Source organism: Gobio gobio (assembly GCF_949357685.1).
Source record: "Gobio gobio genome assembly, chromosome: 24".
Classification (NCBI taxonomy): Eukaryota; Metazoa; Chordata; class Actinopteri; order Cypriniformes; family Gobionidae; genus Gobio; species Gobio gobio.
Window position 1 is genome coordinate 29,986,946 of NC_137120.1, and position 22,599 is coordinate 30,009,544.

The following is a 22,599-nucleotide window of genomic DNA, read 5'->3' on the forward strand; positions in this document are numbered from 1 at the left end:
AGCCCCTGTGAGTCATTTCACACCACTAACAACAGCAGCACGCTATGGGAGCGCAAGCTGTTTAATTAAGCATTAGACTAATCTGCCTCTATTGAGCCAAACGTCTGTAGGACTTCTGAGAGGGATATGAGATTTGAAATGTTTTAGGTCAAAATGAGAGCGTGGTTCTGTTCTCTCAAACTGCTGACCAGCATTTAAGTGTAAACAGGAAAATACCATCAACATGAATGGAAGCATCTTTTTTCATTCTCTTTGTCCCAGCTGTGTAAATGAATAAACAATATTTGGTAATCCATATTATTATACATTTATTTTTAATCATTCTAAACTAAAGTGTTCTAAAGTGACATTCAGTACCATTACAACATGGACAGTACTCCTTTTAAGGGTTAGTTTACCCAGAAATGAAAATTATCCCATGATTTACTCACCCTCAAGCCTCCTAGGTGTATATGACTTTCTTCTTTCAGATGAACACAATCGGAGATATATAAAAAAAATATCCATGCTCTTCTCAATGTGAGTGAATGGCGTTCCTGATTTTGAAGTCCAAAAAAGTGCACCATCCATCATAAAAGTAATCCATGATGGATCCAAGACTCCAGGGGGTTAATAAAGGCATTCTGAAGTAAAGCAATGCATTTTTGAAAGAAAAATATCAATTTTTAAAACTTTCTAAACTAGCTTCCGGCAGATGGCCTATGCAAATTGACTTATGCCAAAATAGAAACTTCAGACGTGATGTATGACGTAGTATGTATAGGAGTAGCGTAAGCTTAGGTGAGAGTAGACACCTCTCGCGATTCAAACAAATAGGGCTGGGCAACAAACTCAAGCGCCTCTACTTTTATATTATCGAAATCCTCGTGACTTGTTGTTTTCTTCTATCCTCTGCGCTTCCACATTCGTCAATACGTCATGTCAGGGGCTACTGTTATTTTAGTTTATAAAGTTTTAAATATGGACATTTTTCTTACAAAAACCCATCGCTTCGCTTCAGAAGGACTTAATAAACCCCATGGAGCCATGTGGATTACTTTTATGATGGATGAATGCACTTTTTTGGACTTTAAAATCAGGAGCGCCATTCACTCCCATTATAAAGCATGGAACTCCAATTGTGTTTGTCTGAAAGAAGAAAGGCAAATACACCTAGGATGGCTTGAGGGTGAGTAAATCATGGGATAATTTTCATTTTTGGGTGACCTATCCCTTGGGAATGCATAGAAGGTTGTACATATACTCAGATCTAATAGATTTACCTCCTAAAAAGTTATCATGCGGCACTTCTGAGTTCAAGCTGGGTGGGTGGACTAGGGTCAATACAGGGCCTGTAGGAAGTGACTTCATCAGTGAAAAGATGTCAGCTTGTTTTCCTTTTTTCTTTTCCTGTTGTGTTCTGATAGGAACTTCCTCTCCAATGGGGGTGGAAGTAAGTGTCACTCTCCAATCCACCCACACTACAAGGGGAAATGTCCATCACACGCCCGTCCAGCCTGACGATACAGTCAACACTAGGGTAAAGAGGCGGAGATGAGCAGATTTAGATCCCATGAGTGACGATTAATTAATATTCTGTCTCCGTACCGATGACACCAGGATGACCGTTTCCATTCTTCTTTTTTTATCTCAATGGTATTTCATGTCCATTCAGAAAAACACATGTAGGCGTTTAGAACATGGGAAAAAAATAAGCATGAATTGTCATTTCTGGGTGAACTATCCCTTTAAAAAACACCACAGATGGGGCTGTAAAAGGGAAAAAGGTCTCCACAACAAACAATTTCTGTTGTTCACATGTACAGTAGCCTCCCTCAATGGGCCTTCATGATCTAAAGCTGCTGATGTTTGCGGTCTGGCTTCTTTCTTCCTGCAGAGTTAGTCACAGGAGCTCAGGTGGCCGTTTCAGAGTGACATAACAGCTCTGTGCCTCTCTTCCTCTCTTCGCTGATAGATTGGTAGGAGCAAGTGTCCTGCTGGCGAAGCCCCCAAGCCACAGGAAACCTCATCGGTTGCAGTGTCTAACGAGGATGTGAGCTGTGGTGATGGCATATTAATGCTCAGGCCCCGATGGACAGCGAGAATAAAAAGACAACACGGCGATGATTCAATACGAATTGTTTCAGGTGAAACAATGGTCTCTGCGACTGGCCGTTCAAAGAGTGTGGGAGAGGTGAGTCCATCTGCACTCTGAGGTTTGAAATATTTGTCATTGTTTTTCAGCTAAATGCCTCTTTATTTTGGTGTATTGTCAGTGGGATTGAAGGTTCAACGCGTTCAAAGCTTTTTTCCCTGTGCTAAAATACTTGAAAAGTTGAATACACAAAAATAGAAAAAAACACAAAAATATTGAATAAATGAATACATTTAAAAAATAAGTATATTTTCAACTATTCTCAAACATTTTAGCTCAAGGAATAAATATAAAAAAAAAGAGAAGTAATTAAAATAAGGTATAAATGCCCTGAAGGCAAAGCTGGTCCATGTTATCTAGTATCACTCATCAGCAACAGCAGTAATCGGATCTTTAGAGGAAAGAAACTCTTTAGCAGAAGCCTTTGAGGAGTTAGGCCTCATTGATCCAATCAAATGATGTTTAAACAAGGCTAATTGGTCAGTCATGATACACAGCATTTGGTTTAAGAGCAAAGCTGTGAAGGAAATCAGTCATATACTAGATCACACTGCTAATCATTTTGACTTGTTTTATAGGATTTCCAGTCCTATCTTGCAAATTTAGTAAATATTATGACAGAATGGAAAAAGTAAAAAAAAAAAAAGTCCTTATTTACTAGCATGGAGAGTGCAGTTAGAATCTTGTATAACTTAAAACTTGTTTTTCAAACCTTATAGGATTTCCAGTCCTATCTTGCAAATCTTGCAACCTTATTGAAAAATATTTTAGTAAATAAATATTATGACAGTGTGGGACTTTTTTTTACTTTTTCATTGTACGTTCTTATTTACTAGCATGGAGAGTGCAGTTAAATTAGTTGAATCTTGAATAACTTAAACATTTTTGATGAGTTAAAGCAATGTAAAAACATATGTGACCCGTGTTGGCAAAATGAGTCGCAATGAGCAAATTTGAGTTACTCAAAAATTAGTTTTTTGTTATTATTTATTGCAGACATGTTCACAAGTCCCTGAAGTCCAAGACAAGTCAAGTCTCAAGTCTTTGAGGTCCAAGTCCAAGTCAAGTTTCAAGTTTTTAGGGCTCCAAGTCAAGTCTTTGTTCTATTTTTAGCTATATTTATTTTTCAGCTTGTTGTTATAATTAACAGTGTATTGAACTATCAAAACAGATTACTTTTACTTTAAAATTGCATAATAAAACACACAAAATACTAAAATCATTACTATTACTTTCCAACTTTGTACAAAATTACCATTTAGAACCACCACAAGGGGGAAAAAAGTGCTGTGTGTTTTGAGTTATTTGAGTTGCCGTAGTTTGCTGTAGATCTCAAGCAATGCTGGATAATGTAGCCTTCCAGTGAACGCCGGTGCTAACAAAACCTGTGTATTCTGTCACAAGTGTTACAGTAAACGACACAAAGAAGAACATTTCCATCTGCGTGTCTTGTTTGTGGAAATGAGACGGACAGGGTCATAAATTGTGTATGAAAGTGTTCTTGCAATCCAGATTCAAATTAACTTGGTTTATATGCTTTCAAAACTTAAAAAGGACATGTTGAAATCAGACAAAAAATTGTGTACCACAAGCAAGCCTCTGCTGCTGTGCAACACCGCAGCTTCCCTCCGGATTAATTGATTGCTTTTCAAATTAAATAACAAAGGCTTGACTATACTGTTTATTTCACAGTTTCTAATGGGTGATGAATTTTCGTACGCTCGTTGGATATTCGCTGCTGCAGCACATATTTGTGAATGAATGAATAGTAAAAGGTGGCGTTTCGTGCTGTCATGTGGGGTAGTAAATAGAGAACATAATCGGGAATGCCGTGCCAAAAGACTTGCATTTTTCAAGTCTCAGTCTTCAAGTCCAAGTCAAGTCTTGAGTCAAGTCTCAGGTCAGTTGTTCAAGAGTCCAAGTCAAATCGCAAGTCTTTTTTTTTTTTGCGTCTTAAGTGCGACTCGAGTCCAAATCGCAGACTCGAGTTTACATCTCTGATTTATTGTTATTTTCTCAATTTAAAACCCTTCAAATGATGTATGATTTGTTGGAATGAGACAAAAAATGACTGAGCTACACTTGTTTGCAGCAGTAGCCTACATAACGGACGATGTGTCGTATTGGTGCGCAGACCCATCTAAGAAGACTCCAACATGGACTGTGGTAGTGCTGAATCGATCAAGGCCAGTGCTGTGCTCAATCGTTAGGGATTGTAATATCTAGTCAGCAAAGTCCATTTTGAGAAAAACCAGGTTAAAGTTTTCTGAAGGTTCCAAAACAAAACCACCTAGCAACTATGCCTTAAAATCCCCTGTAATAACACCAAATTTGACACACCAAGTCAAAACCAAATATATATAGGAAAAATATATATTCAACTTTTTTTTCTCCATGATACCACAATTGTTTGATTAACCTTAATGAAACAGACAGCTTATTTATTAAGACCTACTGTACCACACAGATCTAATATAATGTTACACATCAGATGTTTGTTCCCCAACAGTTAACCAAACGTTCATTTAAGACATAACAGATAATGTGAATACTCGCCAAAAACAGATATTTTGAAATACTGTAATTCTGCGTATATATCGGGATCGCCTCCATCTCTCTCTTTGAATCTGTCAGGGCGAGTGAGATCATTTTGTTTACATTAGCATGAGTTTGAAAATCACATTTCATTGGTTCAGACTCATGCCTTTGAGAATTCTCTATGAATATTCACAAAGTTGGAATGATGCGATTTAACGATACCAAACTTGTGCTGAAGGGAAGAGCCAGTTGTAAAGAAGCGAGCAGAGAAAAACTGCATTTTTCATGGACAATGGAAAGGTACTCCTCTCAGAAAACATACAAATAAATCTACTTTTAGATGTTTAATTGCTATTTGAAGCATTGGGATCGCTAGAAGAGGGCTTAATGAAATAATTTTTGTGAAAACCTCAAATTCGATCAAAATTTTATTTTTCACTTGTTTTGCCTGTAGCTCATAATTAGCCTGTTCAGACTCATTTTGCCAGCACAGGTCACATATGTTATCATAACTTATTGATCATATTTTTTACAGTGCACAAGTGGCATAAAGGCCCTGATATACTCACGGCAAATGTATTTTTCCTTCTTCTTTTTCGGGTAAAAAAAAGTATGAAATACATGACCTGCGGTATACTGTTAGAAAACATCCCAACACTGCTGAGAGCAGCGTTTATATGAACATGTAAATATGAGCTGTGCACTTTTCTCTCAATAACAAAATAAACGGACAACAAAAATGACAGCAGTGTGAAAACAGCAGTTAAGAAAACATTGATCATAGCGATGTGGATATGTTTGCATGAGCTCTGCAATTCGGCACTCCAGTCACGTAAAGTTCTAGCACTTTATACAATAGATTGCTTTAAAACCAAACAGTATTAAACATGAAAAACAGCGTCAATTAGAATTACACTTCAATTTCTACTATAAATCAGCTCTCCATATGTCTAACCTCGACGGACTGAACAGAAAAAATGAACCAGAGAAGATTTCCACAACAAAGAGGATGGAGCCAAGCTCCCGAAACAAACTCCAAACGAAAGCCGTTTTGGCCTGATCTTGTTCTAAATTATGTCACACCAGTTCGTTCTTAGATTTCGCATGACGTATATCGGGCCTTTACTATGGTGTAGGGTCAATTACTTTAAATTTGTGTCGTGAAAACTTCACACGAATTGTGGTCAGATCTGTGGCCCCTAATACAATTCCCTCAGCTTATTCTGTCCTGTATCCTTTATGCTATGGATAAAAATGGCAAAAAGTCCAAAAATAAAATTTCAAAAATCATGGTATGCTAAATTATTTAAATTCCAGATGCCAGACGAGACTCAAGAGGCCCAAAATACAATAACTGGGAAGCAGAATCAATAAACGGTTTCACTTTATTTTGATGGTCCCTTTAACACATTCTGTTGACTATAAGTAATATTGCACCTGCATGTATACTAACACTCAGTAGAGTGTTAGTAGAGTATTACTAGACTGGTAAGGGTAGGGTTAAATAAGTTGACAAAGTTACTTATAGTCAACACAATTTTAAAAAGGGACCATCAAAATAAAATGTTACCTAATAAAGTACCACATTTTTATCAAAAAATATTTGAGAGACTAGCCGTTATTGGGGAGTTACTGACAAACATTGCATTTTTTTGTCATTCTGCAGTCCTTCCACTCTATCAGTGCCGTTTCAGATTCATTTTTGTTCTTTTGGCGCAAAAAATGTTTAATTAGCTTTGACTGAAGCATGATTGACCTCTCGTGTGGCCGGGGAAGGAGTTCTGACAGCACTGTGCAGGTGTGAAGTAAAACAGGAATCAGTGTAGCACCTCCGCTGGTGTGTCAAGAGCCTGCAAGTCAGGAGATCCCCATGGGGCTGAACAAGTGTGTGTATGTGTGTGGGAGAGACACGACTAGCACGAGGTCCTGCGGCTGACAGCAGCTCCCCCTGCCAGGATGTGTAACCTCACACGGCCAAAACAGGAAGCCCTGCCACTCACTTAGTGATTGACACACTGGCGGAAGTTCATAAAGGTTCCAGAAGGGCTGTAGTCCATGTTCAAGGGTTGGTTACTGGGCCACCTGGTACAGTGCAATAAGGACGAGAGTGCTCTCGTTACATATAAGAGCATAGTTGCCTGTCCGCCAGTCCTCTGGGTCAAATAGTGCTATGATAAATACTTTCAAAAAGTCGTATATACCTTCATAAAAAGAAAAGTTATATGTAAAATAAGTTAAAATATAAAAATATAAAATCAATAATAAATGTAATATACTTTTGTGAAGTGTTTGTCAAACCTATTTAGAAAAAACAAAACAAATCAAAACAACAGAAAACAAACAAAACAAAATAAATGATAAATCAAATAAATTACTAAAATAATGCTTGAAATAAATAAATACATGAAAACAAGACGAAAAGCACAGCAAAAAAAGGAAAAAAGAAAGCAAAATTAGCAATATTAGTTTGAAAAAAAAAAGACAAAAAGCACCGAAAAAAAATTAAAAGCAAAATTAGCTAGTGGGTGAAGCAGACCTGTTTGAAAAAATAAACAAACAAACAAAAACAAAAAAAGCCAATCAAAACAACAGAAAACAAAAAAAATGATAAATAAAATAAATTCATAAAATAATGCTTGAAATAAATAGATCAGCAGACAAATAAAACAGCAGACAAAAAGCACAGCAAAAACAAACAAACAAAACAAAAGAAAGCAATATTAGCTAGTGGGTGAAACAGACCGGTTTGAAAAAATAAATCAATAAAATGAAAAAACAAACAACACAAAAAGCAAATCAAAACAACAGAAAAAAGAAGAAAAAAGATCAATAAAATAAATGAACAAAATAATGCTTGAAATAAATAAATAAATACATGAAAAACAACAGAGAAAAAGTACAGAAAAAACAAAGAAACAAAAAAAGAAAGAAAGCAACATTAGTTAGTGGGTGAAGCAGACTAAAAAATAAATAAAATGAAAAAACAAAACAAAACAAAAAGCAACACAAAGCAAATCACATCAAAATAACAGAAAACAAAAAAAAAACGAAACAAAATAAAGGATAAGTTAAATAAATTAATTAATAAAATCATGCTTGAAATAAATGAATACATAAAAATCAGACAAAAATCACAGCAAAACAAAAGAAAAAAGCAAACAAAAGAAAGCAACAGTAGTTAATGGGTGAAACAGAAAAAATAAAATGAAAAAACTATGCAGAAAATAATAAACCTTAACGAAGGGGTGGAGAGACTGGCAACCTGGCTGAAAAACAAAACAAATGAAAAACAAAAGACAGTGAGGCCTTAGAGAGTCAAACGAAACTCCGAAGAGGTTTTTAAAGTCAAATGGGATCAACATGTGGAGATCTCAGCGGCGGAGATCTGATCAGGCAAGAGTGTGAACAGGCTGCCGTCTCACAGCTGAGAGCGATCATGACTCTTGCATCATGGGATGTCTCACTGTATGACACAATGCCGGTTCACACTAAACTGCCAATTATCAACACGCCACGCCCTCCTCACTACCGCCGTGTGCGCACCCAGGTCTGTGACCTTGACGAGGTGCTTCATGCACTGTGTACACTTCAAACTGATTCACACCTTTGGGAATCTGGACATTTCCATGTAAAGCCTCAAGTGTGAATTAAATTGTGGTATTAGATTTCTGCTTACAGTGAGCCAAAAGCAATGATCCGAGCACAATATCTCTCAGACCCCCCAAACGAACACAAAACACGTGAAGTAATGTGATGTAATCAGGGGGAAGTCATTTTAGGAATTTGTAATCCGAATCGTGTTTAAAGTGTGATAAGTGTACTACCAGTTTGACACAAGAGATACAGACATGATTTTTTTGCAGGCCACCAGAGGGCTGCTGTCTTTGATGATCACTCTGCTTCCTCTCAGTGTAACATGCTTTAAGTGAATATGCTTCTTAATGACCTTTTATAAAAAAAAAAAATTTATTACCATCCTAGTGAATTCAAGATGTTTCAAATTAATAATAGGTTGCCAACAACATTGAAGACTAACTAAAAAAAGGAGTTTTATATACTGTAATCTGATGTTATATTATATATAAACCAATAATTATCTTTTTTAAAAATCCATCCTGAAATATATAGAATTTTTGATAGTTACTTGTATTGGTCAGGATTTTAATTCATTCAGTGACATCCCAGTTTGAATCAGTTCACTGATTCATTGACCCTTTCTTCAGGTTACAGTGTTATGTTTGTACGTTATGGGCCCTAATGCTGCATTCACACCAAACGCGAATAGAGCGTCTGGTGCGAGTGATTTCCATGTTAAGTCAATGGAAAGGCGCGTTGACGGGCGTCTGGAGGTCCTGCGGCGCAATAGACGCGTTTCGCGCAGCACGATGGACGCGATTCCACCTCATTCGCGCGTTTGAAGCGAATTCACGTCTGACGCCCGAGTTGAAAAATCTGAACTTTGCTGTCAATTCGCACCGCGTTAACCAATCAGGAGCCTGCTTGCTGCTGTCACGTGGTAAAGTGACATGATGAGAAACCCTGCATAATTTAAAAATACTACTGTGTCACAAAATTAGGTTTTAAGACTTTTTCGGGGGAGAATGTAGTTGTTTAAAGCTCAAATCTGTGGTTTATTTATAAAGAGAGCGCCTATTTAAAAAAACAATTTTTGTGTTTGTGGAGTTGTGAGATCCAGGCGATCACCGGGCGCTCAGCGCTCATTAACCCCGATGAGAGCAGGCTTTCCTCGGCCAGTCCTTCTGCCGTTTGCCGCTGGCTCTGATGTCCTGTAGTGGTTCGTCTTGTGTGGATCTAACGGGCGATCTTTGGCGTCATGAATCTATCATTTGTTGTCTGCCAAATCGTTTTGACTGAGGGCAAAGAGAAGTTTCATAACTTTATTTTTTAAAGATATTTAAATATACATGCAGTGAAGAATACATGCAGTGAAGATAATGTAGGAGTTGCCTGGACCACATTTGTGTGGTTATTAATGTTTAATATATATTTTTAAATGAAAATGAAAAGAGGCAGAGGTGTTTTCTGACAAATTTCTCCTGGAGCGCCTTGAACGCGCGTTTATTTAGCTTCAAACACTCAATTTATACTCGCGTCCAATTCGCTGTGGACACGCGAATGGATTCAAAATGTTCACGCGTCCAACTAGCCGCGGTAGACACGATTTTGACCCTCTATTCGCGCTTGGTGTGAACGCAGCATTAGGGAGTGTCCGAATCCACTTTTGCTAGTTTAACGATGGGGAAAAACGGTCGGCGCGCCTGTCGTATTGTCTAAAAGTGTTGTACCTAGTGTCCTAATGAGTAATGGGTGTGTTTTGGGGCGTAACGTGCAACAAACAATCAAAGTCTCATCTCCCATTCCCTTTAAAAGCCACGCTTGCACCATTGTGGATTAGCTATTTACATGGCAGAATCAGCGAGTGGAAAGATTGAACGCTTCTCCAGAGAGGAATCCTTTTATATTTTATATTTGGCATGTTTGTGTGCTGCTGCACCTGTGTGTGTAATAACAAGAGTGTACGCGCATTGTGCACCCGCCTATAGACGCATATTACTAACGCGCCCTTTAAATAACACAAAAAATACAGCGGCATTGACTTTAGACCAGGTTTTTGTTGGTCAATAGCACAGTTGTTTTCAGTTGCCTCAAAATAGCTTTGATGAACCCAAGTGCAGTTTTATTTACAAGATTTTTATTTACCCAAAACATGAAGACTTGACTTGCCACACGAACATTTGACTATAAACAGACTTGACTAGAACTACTCACCATCAGCGGGTTACAACAAACAATACTCGACAAGGACACATGGCAAACAAGAGGGCTTAAATACACAAAGACTGATGTCTAAACAAGGCACACCTGTGAACAATCAAGACAATGATCCAATGACAGAACTGAACTGAGAACACATGACTAAAACAACCAATGAGAACATGGAGGACAAGGGAATCACATGACAATACCAGGAACTGCAACATGACTATGAAATTACAAAATAAAGGACATGAATAGATAAACGTGAAACAAAACCCGAAAAAACACACCTCGTTTTCAGACCAGCACGCCCATGGGGGAACAGAAGGGCGCGAGTGCATTTGCTATTTAAACAACGTGGCGCAGGACGTGAAAATGATAATTGTGTCGGGCACCGCATTGCGCCGAGTATATGATAGGGCCCTATGAGTGAGTCAGTGAATCATTCACTAAACCATTTATTTGTTGGGGGTGGGGAAGGGGTGTTCTGGTATTCAAATTTGCACATTTTTAAAAAGGGTCAAACTTCAGAACGGAAGCACTATAGTGCTGCAATCTACTACAAAAAAATGTAGTGTCACTTCAGCATCATTTTAAATTCAGTAGTTTGTAGCTTGACTAGTTTCAAGGTAATTGACATTGCATGAGAAGAACCAAGAGTAAAAACTAAATATTTTTTAATCGGCACTGGTACACATATTTGAGCTCGGGCAAAGTGTTTGGTATCATTTTAGTGTCATTGTAGTGGAGGCAAATTGATTTTCTTTTCAGATGTCAAATAACCTTGGATTCTTATTGATAGATGGCAGAAGTGGCGTGAGGCCTTACCTGTCCAGAGAGGTGGACACCAGTGTCAGGACATCGCAGGTCTTCATTCAGGTTGTCATGGACACAGAGGAGGGACAGATGCCCTGCGAAGTCACATGACAGTCACAATTAATCAATGACCCAGAAAGGCAGAAAACAAAAAGATTGCAAGATGTTCCAAATTAACACCATTCTCAAATTATAAAATGCTCATCAAACAGGATGTAACTCTTCTGTTCAAATGTCCTGCCAAAAACAGCAAAACAATCCATCGTGCAAGCTAATATCTCACCTCACATCAATATAGTACAAGCTATATTTTTAAAACCTTTATCAAATGCCCTCAGAAAAAAAGACACACAACACCGATATGGCATAAATTCCTCAAATTTATGACCGATTTGTGTTTAGATGCTATGATAGTACTGCAGGGATGAGCACAATCTTTGCCTCCCATCCCAGAGGGCTCAGTCACCAATTGGTGGAGTCTTTGTGTGCCCATAAATCTGGGGGCACTTCATAATACGCATTGAGTCATCAGGCCCGTGAGCGGCATGTCCAGAATACATACCGGGCTTTGTGCATCAGGCAGTTTCCAGTGCTACTGTTTCATTCAAGAGTCACTTACTATTGAAGTGAGAAGTCAGATAAGCTCTATAGAAGCTTATCCTTCACAATAAACAATCATTGACTTCCACATACAAAGAACAGTTGATTTGTGTAAGTGGAGCAGACGTGTGAGAGCTCAGCTTCACTTTATGTCAAATCCCCACTTATAAGTAGTAACAGATCTCTTTGCATGTGTGAAGTTCTACATTTGAGGGAGGTTTTACCAGATTTAGCCAAGTAAACCTAATTTTGTCCCAGAAGAATAGCACACAGAACTGTCACGGTCGGAAAGCGCCCTGCGTCAGGATTAATCTCCTGCAAAGGAGGGTGGGTCAGGGCAGCCAGAACTCATTTGGTGTGTTGCTATGAAATGGCTGCCCATCAGAAATATCTTCATCTATCTCTGTCTCATCTACATGGGTGGAAATGGAAGGATGAAGGGCTGTAAGGAGAGAGGGAGGGTGAAAGAGGCGTCCAGAGGAGAGAGGTCAGTGCATTCAAGGAGTCCATCATTCTGATGTGTCAAGCGTCTCTTAACTGAGTTTGTGGAGGGGTTGGTGTGTGTTCAGCGATATGAAGCTTAGCTTCTCCTGGCTGTTCTGAGATTTTAAGTGACTCTTTGACAAATAAAATGTGAGAAAACACATCATTTCACATATCCTCCTCGGACCCAGCTATAGACTTTTGTCCACTGTATTTTAGTGAATTTCTCAGTACTGTAAAGAGCACATTCATGGGCTTTTCAGAGATACCAAATAATTGGAGATTTCACCATGAAAACAACTTCTCCTCTGTCTTTGATAAAAATGGTCAAATTGTTTCCAATTGTTGGTCTTAAATCATCATCTCAGGAAAATGTTATGGGGTTTCTGAAATCTTGAATCTTAAATGTTTATCAGGCATTTTGGGAGACACAACTAGTGAATAGTGAAATAAATTATATATCAATATTTCAATGAAATATTAGATATTATGATGAAAATGTTGCCAATTATTACTCTCATTATAACCCTTCTTTTATCATTACATGTAGAACATATTAATATGCAAATTAGATACAGTGTAGATACATTGTATTGAATGGGACTACCCATTTATGGCCATTTTACCCACTGCATAAAGTAAAATGGTATATCAATTTATTCCATTATATCTTTCATATTGAAAATCATCTTTATTCAAAGTTTGGTAAACAAATTTTTGAAACCTTAAAATTGATTGGTTAATGAAAAATAAAATGTTTTTGCCTATAAATGTCTTTTCATGTCATTTTATTTTTTAAACAACTGAGTCATGGTGTCCACTAGTGGATAGAGCAAAACATATTAATCAGATATCATTTTTCAACCAAAAAAATCCCCATTTGTTTCTTATGCTCTAAACAATGTAATGCCATGAAATAATACTAAATTCTAAAAATATTTTTAGCAATATTTAGATGCAGCAAAAAAAAGAAAGAAAGAAGGATCCCACGAGAGGCACTAAATCCAATGGCAAAAACAGTGATTGTTTCCAAACAGGTTCCTAAAACACTCCACCCTCTGCCATCATTCTGGGCTGTTACTTTCTAAGACATTGTTCATTGGCAGTCTTACATCAGCACTTTAAAAACTTCAAGGTTTCAACACTGGCCCAAGATCTCAAAGTAGTTATGATAAAACAAAGGTAAACAGCAAAAGGTAAACAGAGTGTAAAACCCAGAGGCGGATTTAGTTCTGGACCATCTGTTCAATTCATTGCAATCAGGGAGGCGTAATGGCAGATATCAGAGTGCAGAAACTGAGAATGAAATACCTGCAGGAGCTCAACTGCACGTTCAACTGCACGTTCAACTGTTTTAATACTGGATGATTGAGAAATTGTTTTTTTGCGACTAAAATGTTATAAAACAGATCCTGGATGCTGATTGGTTAATACAGCAATTTAACCTCAGAGTATACTTATAAAAAAGTATACGCTACAGAGTGACGTAATTACTCTGTACGCTCACAAAACTCTAGTTTAAACTAGTACAAAAGAAATAGAGCAGACACTGGACAAGGGTGAAATTTTCCAGTGTGTATGTGCCGGCCGTCTGGGTTTGCACGCTATCAAATGGACTGAACTTTGAAAGCTGCACGTTCAGCTGTATGTGTACGCGAAGCATTTTTGGGCTTTAGCTGCGCTAAAAAACAGTGTAGGCCTAGTAACAGCTATGAAGCAAACCACCAACAATAAATAACGTACATAAAAATAAATAAACAATAAATTAAATATACTGTATTGAAATTGACTACATATCAGTCATGTGAGGTCTTATTGCATGAGGGACTATTGAGAAATGAGTAATCAAGGCTGATTTCAGTTTCTACATCTGAAAATGTCGATATATGTACCTAAACATAAGCTGACATGAGGTATTCAATAATTTAAGAAGACCTGGTAAACCTTCAGAGTTGTCAGGAAGTTTTTACTTTCTGGAAAAATCTGACTGTGTTGTCTTGGCTTGCTCTCTCCAACTTTGAGAGAAGCCAGGCACTGCAGGATAATCACAGTTTAATAGGAGCAAATATTGAAAGCAGGAGCTGACCAACCAGATCCCCTTTCCTAGTGCTCTCTCCCAGTGCGCCCGAGAAAAACGCTAGCACATGGGTGCCTAAGAAATCGATAATTCCATGATATATCAATTAACGTGAAAAATAGAGGAAACCGTCATATTGACGTTCGTTCATTGTTTGAGTTGGAAACTGTTGAAAATCTGACAACCTTGTTCAAGCAAAACAATTCACGTGTACCGATCTAGAGTTTCAGCATGAAAAATTAGCAGAATCTCATTGGCAGGGGACAAAAAAAACGTCCAAGACGAAGTCCAGACGAATGGATTGAAGTCCTTTTTGTAAATGTACGTGCTTGTGTTTTTTATGCACTTGTTCTTAAGATGAACTTGTAAGGTACGCTTTCCCTCTCAGGCATCCTATTTGCCATGCAGAGCCGTTGCATGCTGGGAGAGAGAAATGTCCACAGACTGGGGCCTCTTTCTAATGATTTCCCACACCTGCACATCTGCTGCCGTTTTAATTAATACTCTAAGGAGGTTTGTCGCAAGTAATCAAAAACATTGTCACTTATGAAATCCTTCATTATAGAACAAAAATCAATACTTTACATGAGTAGAATGAGGGCGCTCACAAAGTAGCCCACGTCACAATAAACAATCTAATCAAAAAGAGCAGGATAAAAGTGTAGAAAGACTTTATTCGGGGCGTCTGGCACTCCAGGGTTTTTTTCTTCAGTGAAGCAGCAACACGTGGGAGAGGCTGGGCATAATTTTTATGCAGGCCTTGGTTCTTCAGCTTCATACGGGTGGAAAAGGTGGGGGGGCGGCACGACAAAGGCAATAGTCGCATCAGCTCTCTTCAGCTCTGCAGCATCACCGCAACCTCTCTCCTCGCTGATTTATGGCTCGCCGCTGACCTCTGAGGTCGTAACATGGTGATGGGTGACTGGCTCTCAACGGTAAGCTACTGGCACTTGACAAAGTGCCGAGAGCAGAATGAATTTACTCCTCTTTTCCTCAATCATCAACAGGCACACGCCGGCTTGCTGCCCTGACCCCCTCTCATCCTGACTGCTATAACAAGATCTCCCATCTCATGGAGGAGCGAGGGAGAGGGAGGCTGAAAAATTTACTGTCATTTCTACTTTCCAATGAGCTCCGGTGAGCACTTCTTTCACCTTCAAGTTGCTTTGCGTGCTGGGGATAAGGAGGGGAGAGATGGTTGGCTGGGACGGGGGCGAGTGCACTTCGATGCACCTGTCTAACTTTGGGTCATTCGCCAGAGGTACTTCAATCTGCGTTTGCTTCCATCAACTTGATAACGGCACCTGAAAGCAAGTTCAATTTAATAAGCAAATAAATCTCCACAAACGTGGACATTTCACGAACCTCGTTCATCAGAGGTGTCCACCGCGGATGTGCCAGTTAGCCGCAAACAAATACTTACTAACGCATTCATTAATGACATATGCAAAAATCCATTCGGTTACTTCGCCTTTTATTGTAGCTACACCAGCATTGGGTGGGGGATTGTAAATTTAGGCAATATAAAAAGCATAATTTCCTAAAGTAGGGTTTTAAATTATCCGGCAGTGCAAATGTTGGCCCATTGTGGCAGGCGAGACACAGTGGGTTATAATTGAAAATAAAAAAGCCATTTAAAAGACATTCAATAAGCCACTGGGAAATTGATCAGGCTATAAAATCTGTCGCTACCGGGGCGAGAGGCTGGCACTCTTGCAGCGGCGCTGCTTCGGTCCTGACGCAGCACTAACCCTGCAGGCTTCATGGTCTACATGCCGACACACAAACAAGGGATGCCGCTGAAGTACACTTCCCGACGGATATGCTTTCCCTATATCCTCAGGCATGCATTTAAATTGCGCGGAAAAAAACAACATGATGCTGTAGTACATAGTCGAAGCTCCGGACTCGCTCTAGAAAAATTGGGGGGGGGAATATTTCCCTCAGTAGCCAGTGGTAAAAAAAAAAAATGACAGAAGAGTGCAAGAGCGGGCACAAGTACAGGAGGGGGAAAAACATATTCCGCTCCTGCTTCTTTAACTTTCAATTCTGCCAAGCATCTCTGCTTCACAGCCCCTGGCTATTGCCTTTCTCAATCTGTCCCTGGGGAGGCAGGAGTTATGGGCCCTGTCGATTGAGGAGAAAGGGATGTTATTCCCCTGTCACCCTCACCCGGTCCGCCAGCAGTCCTGCCCTGATCTATGGCCACCGTGGCGGGGTAGAACTGTCTTGATGCACCATTGGTTTCCAGTGCCGTCACCCCCACCCCGACGCTCAAACTCATACTACCTTTACAACCCCCTCACGACCCTTTAAAACAGCCCCCCTCCATGATTCTTGTTGGGGAGTTCTCAGAGGGCCAGGAGTGTGACACGATGAGTTTGAGGAGGTCACCCCTAAAGGGACAAGGTCTAGTTGGCGTCAAAAACGGGATTAAGTGACACCTGGTGGGTGTTTACCTGAGATGGCAGACTGCACAGTGGTGTGGACAGTTGATCATGGCACTGAGAGATTGTGTCTAAGAGATTGTGATGTTTGAGGACGTAAACTGTGGTAGGTGTACAATAATTTCACAAAACTCATTTGAAAACCAATTCATTATAAGCTCTGTTAGCTCTGTTCCAAAGCCTACTGGTATCTTCACAGGCAGCTCCTTTCTAAGGAACCATGCTAACCATAATCGAAACTCGAAATAGAAAAAGTATTTTACGCCGACAGCTCTGTTAACCCTTTCATGTGTTTAAACTTTACGTTTAATATTCTACTGACCCACTGAGTTTTTTTATCAAAAACATTCACAAACTTGTTAGCTATGTCATCACCAACCTCATATTCCAATTCTCAAATACGTGTAAGTGAATGTGTTTTGTTGTTTAAAAACCTTTATAATGATAATTTTAGTAGATCTATAACGCGTGATGAGCACCGCCATGTTAGTTTGCACCACAATTCAGAGAATTGTATCTGTCGGATTTACACTTCTCCAGAAATACAGTACGAGTGGCCGATGAAGTGGGAGAAGAATAGAGTAAATGTTATAGCTACCTACACAATGTGCATCTGATATGAATAAAACACGTAATTTTGTAATTGAAAGGTTTTATAATTGTTATTGCCGCTTCCATTGATATCAGTGTGTATTTTACAAACTGTAAATGTATTGTTTTGCTAGTGCTAATGTGTATATATAAATATCTGAAACTAAAATAAACATTTTGTGGCTGAAAACACTGAATGGTTGTGATATATGACAAGCATTAAGCACGTCTGTCTCTTGCTCAGCTCCAGCCAAAGCACGAAAGCACATTTGAATTTAGCAGTTGATCATGTGATGCACTGAACATTCTAATCACACTGGTGTGATCTTACGCATGAAAGGGTTAAAGGTTATTAGTGTAAACTGCAATACACAAAAAAACGCTCCTCAGCACACTCATTCTGACTAACAATCAGAGTTTATATAAGTGTTATTAACAATTATTAAAAATATTTACCGCAATTATCTCTTTCCCCGCCAGCGTTTAAAAAAAATTTGCCAGCCACCTAGGGTTTTTGATCATTTTCACAAAAATGCAATGGCCCATAAAATATTTTGTTTTTGTTTTATTCTAGCTTCATGCATTCCTTTTTTATCAACACTTAAATATGGGTAAGTTTCATAAAAAAGGCAACATTTTGAACAAAAAGCTGAGAAAATCACGTTTTTGTCAAAGACTACATTCAGATCAGATTCAGAGTGATGATCAAACACAGATGGAGTAGATTGAGTCCATCAACACCCCTAATGCTTGCACAGTCCTATAGCTCGCCCTGAGTCGACATATCATTCAGTAACATTAGATAGCTTTGATTTATATGCTGTTTAATGTTGATGATCACGCTATTTTACATATGCATCTGCTTACATACAATCGCTTGTTTTTGCGTGTTCTTGGCCTGTGTTTTGATCAGGGGATTCTGTACTCATTCAGAAGATGCGTAATTGGGCCCCCTAGCGTATAACAGTGAAAACACAGAATATTCAGAAGCGTTTTCTCACAAATAACGGAAAATTCGGGTAAAGAGTAAACACAGCATGCATTTTTTTCTGTCATCCTTTGGCTAGCTATTTTTAATTGGATATATATTAACACATATATAGCTAGATTTTGTGGAAGAGTTTTTGTCTACAATGGAGAAAAATTCTCAAGTTGGAGAAACTGGGAATAGGAGCAGCCTGAATGAACGAGTAGATCGAATTTGAATGTGAAAACTTAAATGAGTAGACAGACACATCGTCTCCTTATAAGTCCAGGAGCATTTTGCTTGCAATATAAATATGGTTGGAATTTATGTCAGATCTCGATACATATGAGAAGACTAAAGGGCCCGCTTCCATTTGACACGTGTCGAGAATTAAGAAAAGGGGTGGAGAGATGGAGGAAGGCCTCTGCCAACGAGATGAGAGATGAGATGGAAAACTTACCCTCCGTTAGCCTGCGGGCGTAAGGGTGACGCTCGGCCGACTGAGATGTGCATAAGCGACTTTGGATATGAACTATAAAGCAAAGGATGAAAAAAGCTGAAAAAAACTGATGCAGGTGGTTTTGTGACAGTGACCCCGCGCGGGGGATGATCTGACTGAATAAATAGACAGATTAATAAATAAATATCTTTTAAAAAATGGGGGACTGAGGAGGGCTGCCATCTATCAAAGATCCTATTACCACGAAACCTGAAGCCATATGTATAAGGCAGCCAGGATCCTAAGCAGATACAAATTCAACTTTTCCTTACAATTTGTTATCTCTGACATCCATCATGCCAACACACACACTGATACACAAAGACACTCACACACCGGTTTGAATTATGAATAGATTTTTCTCAAGTCTACTCAATAGGTATTGACTGTGTGTGTGCACCAGATTTTCCTGATTTACTTTAAATCTTCTATATAAAGTAAATCATACAACCATCCGGACAGTATAATCACAAGTAGCTTTATCAGAGGAAATAAAGAGTTAAAAAAGAAAGAAGTGAGAATGGGATGATTTTTTCTTTATTTCCTCTGAGAGAGAAATGTAAACAGCTATCTGACCACTACCATGTTTTTGTAATCTGTTTATTTGGGTATTTATACAAACAATATGTAGTTTTGTATTCAGCGTGTGAAATCAAATGACACGGTCTTCATTTGGGACAACAAACAACAAACATCTTACATAAAATGTCAGACAACTCAGTTTTCAAGGTCATGTGTTGTCAATCTTTGTGAGTGTGTGTGGGATAGGGAGGGGGGTGACAACAGATGGATTCAACTTCGCTAAAGAGCCACTTGTAAGACTGGCAGAATTACACGCTGCTGCGTTACGTTGCATGTTGGTATGCAATAACAAATTATAGCATTTCATTAGAGATTGAAATGCAATAATTTGCTGTGACACCAAACATATACTTTCAGTTGCAACACTGAAAATGTAGAAGTGCAACAAAAAAAATTACTGGCACAACCATATGTAATAGTTTCATTTCAAGCTAAATGACAATCTCTGTTGCCATTTGGCCTGCAACAACTAACAGCAAAAAATAAAAAAGGTTGAAGTATTTCTAATCAAATTAATGTGAAAAATATACAAAGAATAATAAAAGAAATATGTATATATATATATATATATATATATATATATATATATATATATATATATATATATATATATATATATATATATATATATATATATATATATATATATATATATATATATATATATATATATATATATATATATATATAAAACAAAACATTTATTTTTTAAGAACAGTTACTTTAGTATATATAACTGGTCAAAAGTTTGGAATTACAATTTATATATACATTTTATATACATTTATACGATTTATATACAAATTCATGATTTTTTTTATTTATTTCTGTAATATATATATATATATATATCATATGAGTTTTTGTATTTTCAAATATTTCCATTTGTATTACCACTATTATATATAAATATAATAATATTAGGTTCAAATTGATTAACTTTTTGACTTCCGCAAAACAATTTCATAACAGCGTGCATTTATAAGAACAGTCGTTTTTAATAAGAAATAAAGTGCATCTCTAATCTCTAATAAAACTAACTTTTTTGCCACACCCGCCAATGGCCAACAACTTCAGAAAATGTACCGGCCATGAAACTGTTTTTGCAAAAACAGGCAGTTATGACATCAACATTTTAGATACCAGTCAAAATTCACAATTCTTTATTCCAATTTCGATACCACAGCTAAAACTACTAGCCTAACTAATATAAATTTAAAACATTATTAAAGACAAGTAAACATTCAGTAGTAAAATAAAAACAAATAATCAATTTACAATTTACAATATATCAAAGATGCAAATTAAACAGTTCTTCAGGTTTGTCAGTAAAAAAAATGAATTAAGTAAGCAAATGTTAAATAACACTGTATACAATAGTCTGCATTGTATAAATGAAACATCCTTATTAATTAATCCTTATTAAAGTTACAAAAGTTATTCAGTCAAGAGCAGTGAGTGACTTTTTCTTTGTCCTTTGTAGTTGATTAACATTAATAACACAGACAGCAGCAAGAATTTTAGGCTTATGTCACTTTAAGAGCGAATGCACAGATCTAATATAGTGACACTGATATATTTACTTTCTGAACTGTTTACGTTCACTTAAGACATAACAGACTATGTTTATTAGGATACTTACTATTAATTTCTTAAGTGAACGTTAACAGTTGAGAAAGTAAATATATCAGTGTCACTATATTAGATCTGTGCATTCACTCTTAAAGTGACAGAAGCCTAATATTCTTGCTGCTGTATGTGTTATTAATGTTAATCAACGCAGTGAACGCCTGCAAGATGCCGTAAAAGAGAGCTCAGGTTAGTATTTGTGCGCTGTCTGAGATGCGGATTTCTGTGTGCGCGCTGCGGATGAGCTCCCATTCGCTTCTTCTTGAATAGTGTCTAAGCTTAAACTTTCATGACAATGCAGCACTGGCCTGTGAACTGTCCCGAGCACCGTTCACGTTTGTGCATTGTTAGAAGATTTATAAAAATATTAGTGGTCAACTGGCGAGTGACACCATTTCATATATTTGCCAACGCCAATTTTTACTCACATTTGGTGCTTGGCTGTGTTCATTTTAGGCCCTGTCTCTGATCCTTCATTACAGGAATAAAATTATCTGATTACAGTAACACTATCTTAGTAATTGATCGATTTATTCATCCAAAATCACCTACTTTTGAATAAATAATTACTTCGCAATCGCTAAATATGTATAGATGTGTGTATTATGAATGTAATCCGGAGGGAAGTATGCAATTTCGGATGCAGCCAACAAATCGCCCACACTTGCCCTATGCATCTAATATCATCTGACCTCGAATTTTGTCACGCAACTTCACCTTACAGAATCTTTTACAACTAAAAAGGAGTGTGGAAATGAACTTTACGCTTTTATCAAGCTTTTCAAGTTGACCCTTGAGAGTTGCAGCCTTTTGATTGACATGTATCTCCATTCTTGAGGTCTATTCAAATCTTACTCAAAAGGCGGCAGAGAAAAGAAGAGGAAAAATGAAAGCATACACAATAGCACTGTCCCCCTTGACCTTCAGCTTTATTGGTGAATGTACTGACGATATAACGTAAAATTATGAAAGGGACAGCAAAAGAAGACGACTTCAGAGATCACATGTTGTCAAAACTCTTTTGCCGCACTTCGCTTTTCCACAAACGCTTGTTCTTTCCTGATTCCTTTATGCATATAGCATGGTGTCGTTGTCGTAATTGGTGGATTGAAACCGTTGCCTCAAAGGAGGAAAAGACATGAATTCATCAAAAGTGAACATAAACGCTTTTTCTCACGCTCACTCGGCTTCAAGAATTACTTGACCTTGAACGGAAGAGACACAACAATCAGTTATATACAATCAGGACATACGGCAGCATTTATTGTGGGTTTGGCCCTATTTGTTACAACACAAGGCCTTTCACAGTTGGGCTCATATGCGTATGAGCGTCTCTCTCCCTCTTGGTTACATTATATATACACGTTTCTTCTTAGCACTTAGTCGCGTGGCTGGCTGACTGGTTTAAAAAATTGCACCGCATTAAAAACAAATATTCAATCATGGCCCGCATCGCAA

General features: G+C 37.9%; 1 protein-coding gene across 1 annotated transcript in view; it reads right to left on the reverse strand.

Moving 5' to 3' along the window:
- The window catches only part of LOC307121030 (adhesion G protein-coupled receptor D2), a 92,852-nt gene that overhangs the window by 16,640 nt on the left and 53,613 nt on the right, over positions 1–22,599 (reverse strand). Inside the window, exon 23 of the mRNA XM_079808416.1 lies at positions 11,279–11,361. The gene's annotated coding sequence lies outside the window, so the exon portion shown is untranslated. The remainder of the gene's footprint in view (positions 1–11,278; positions 11,362–22,599) is intronic.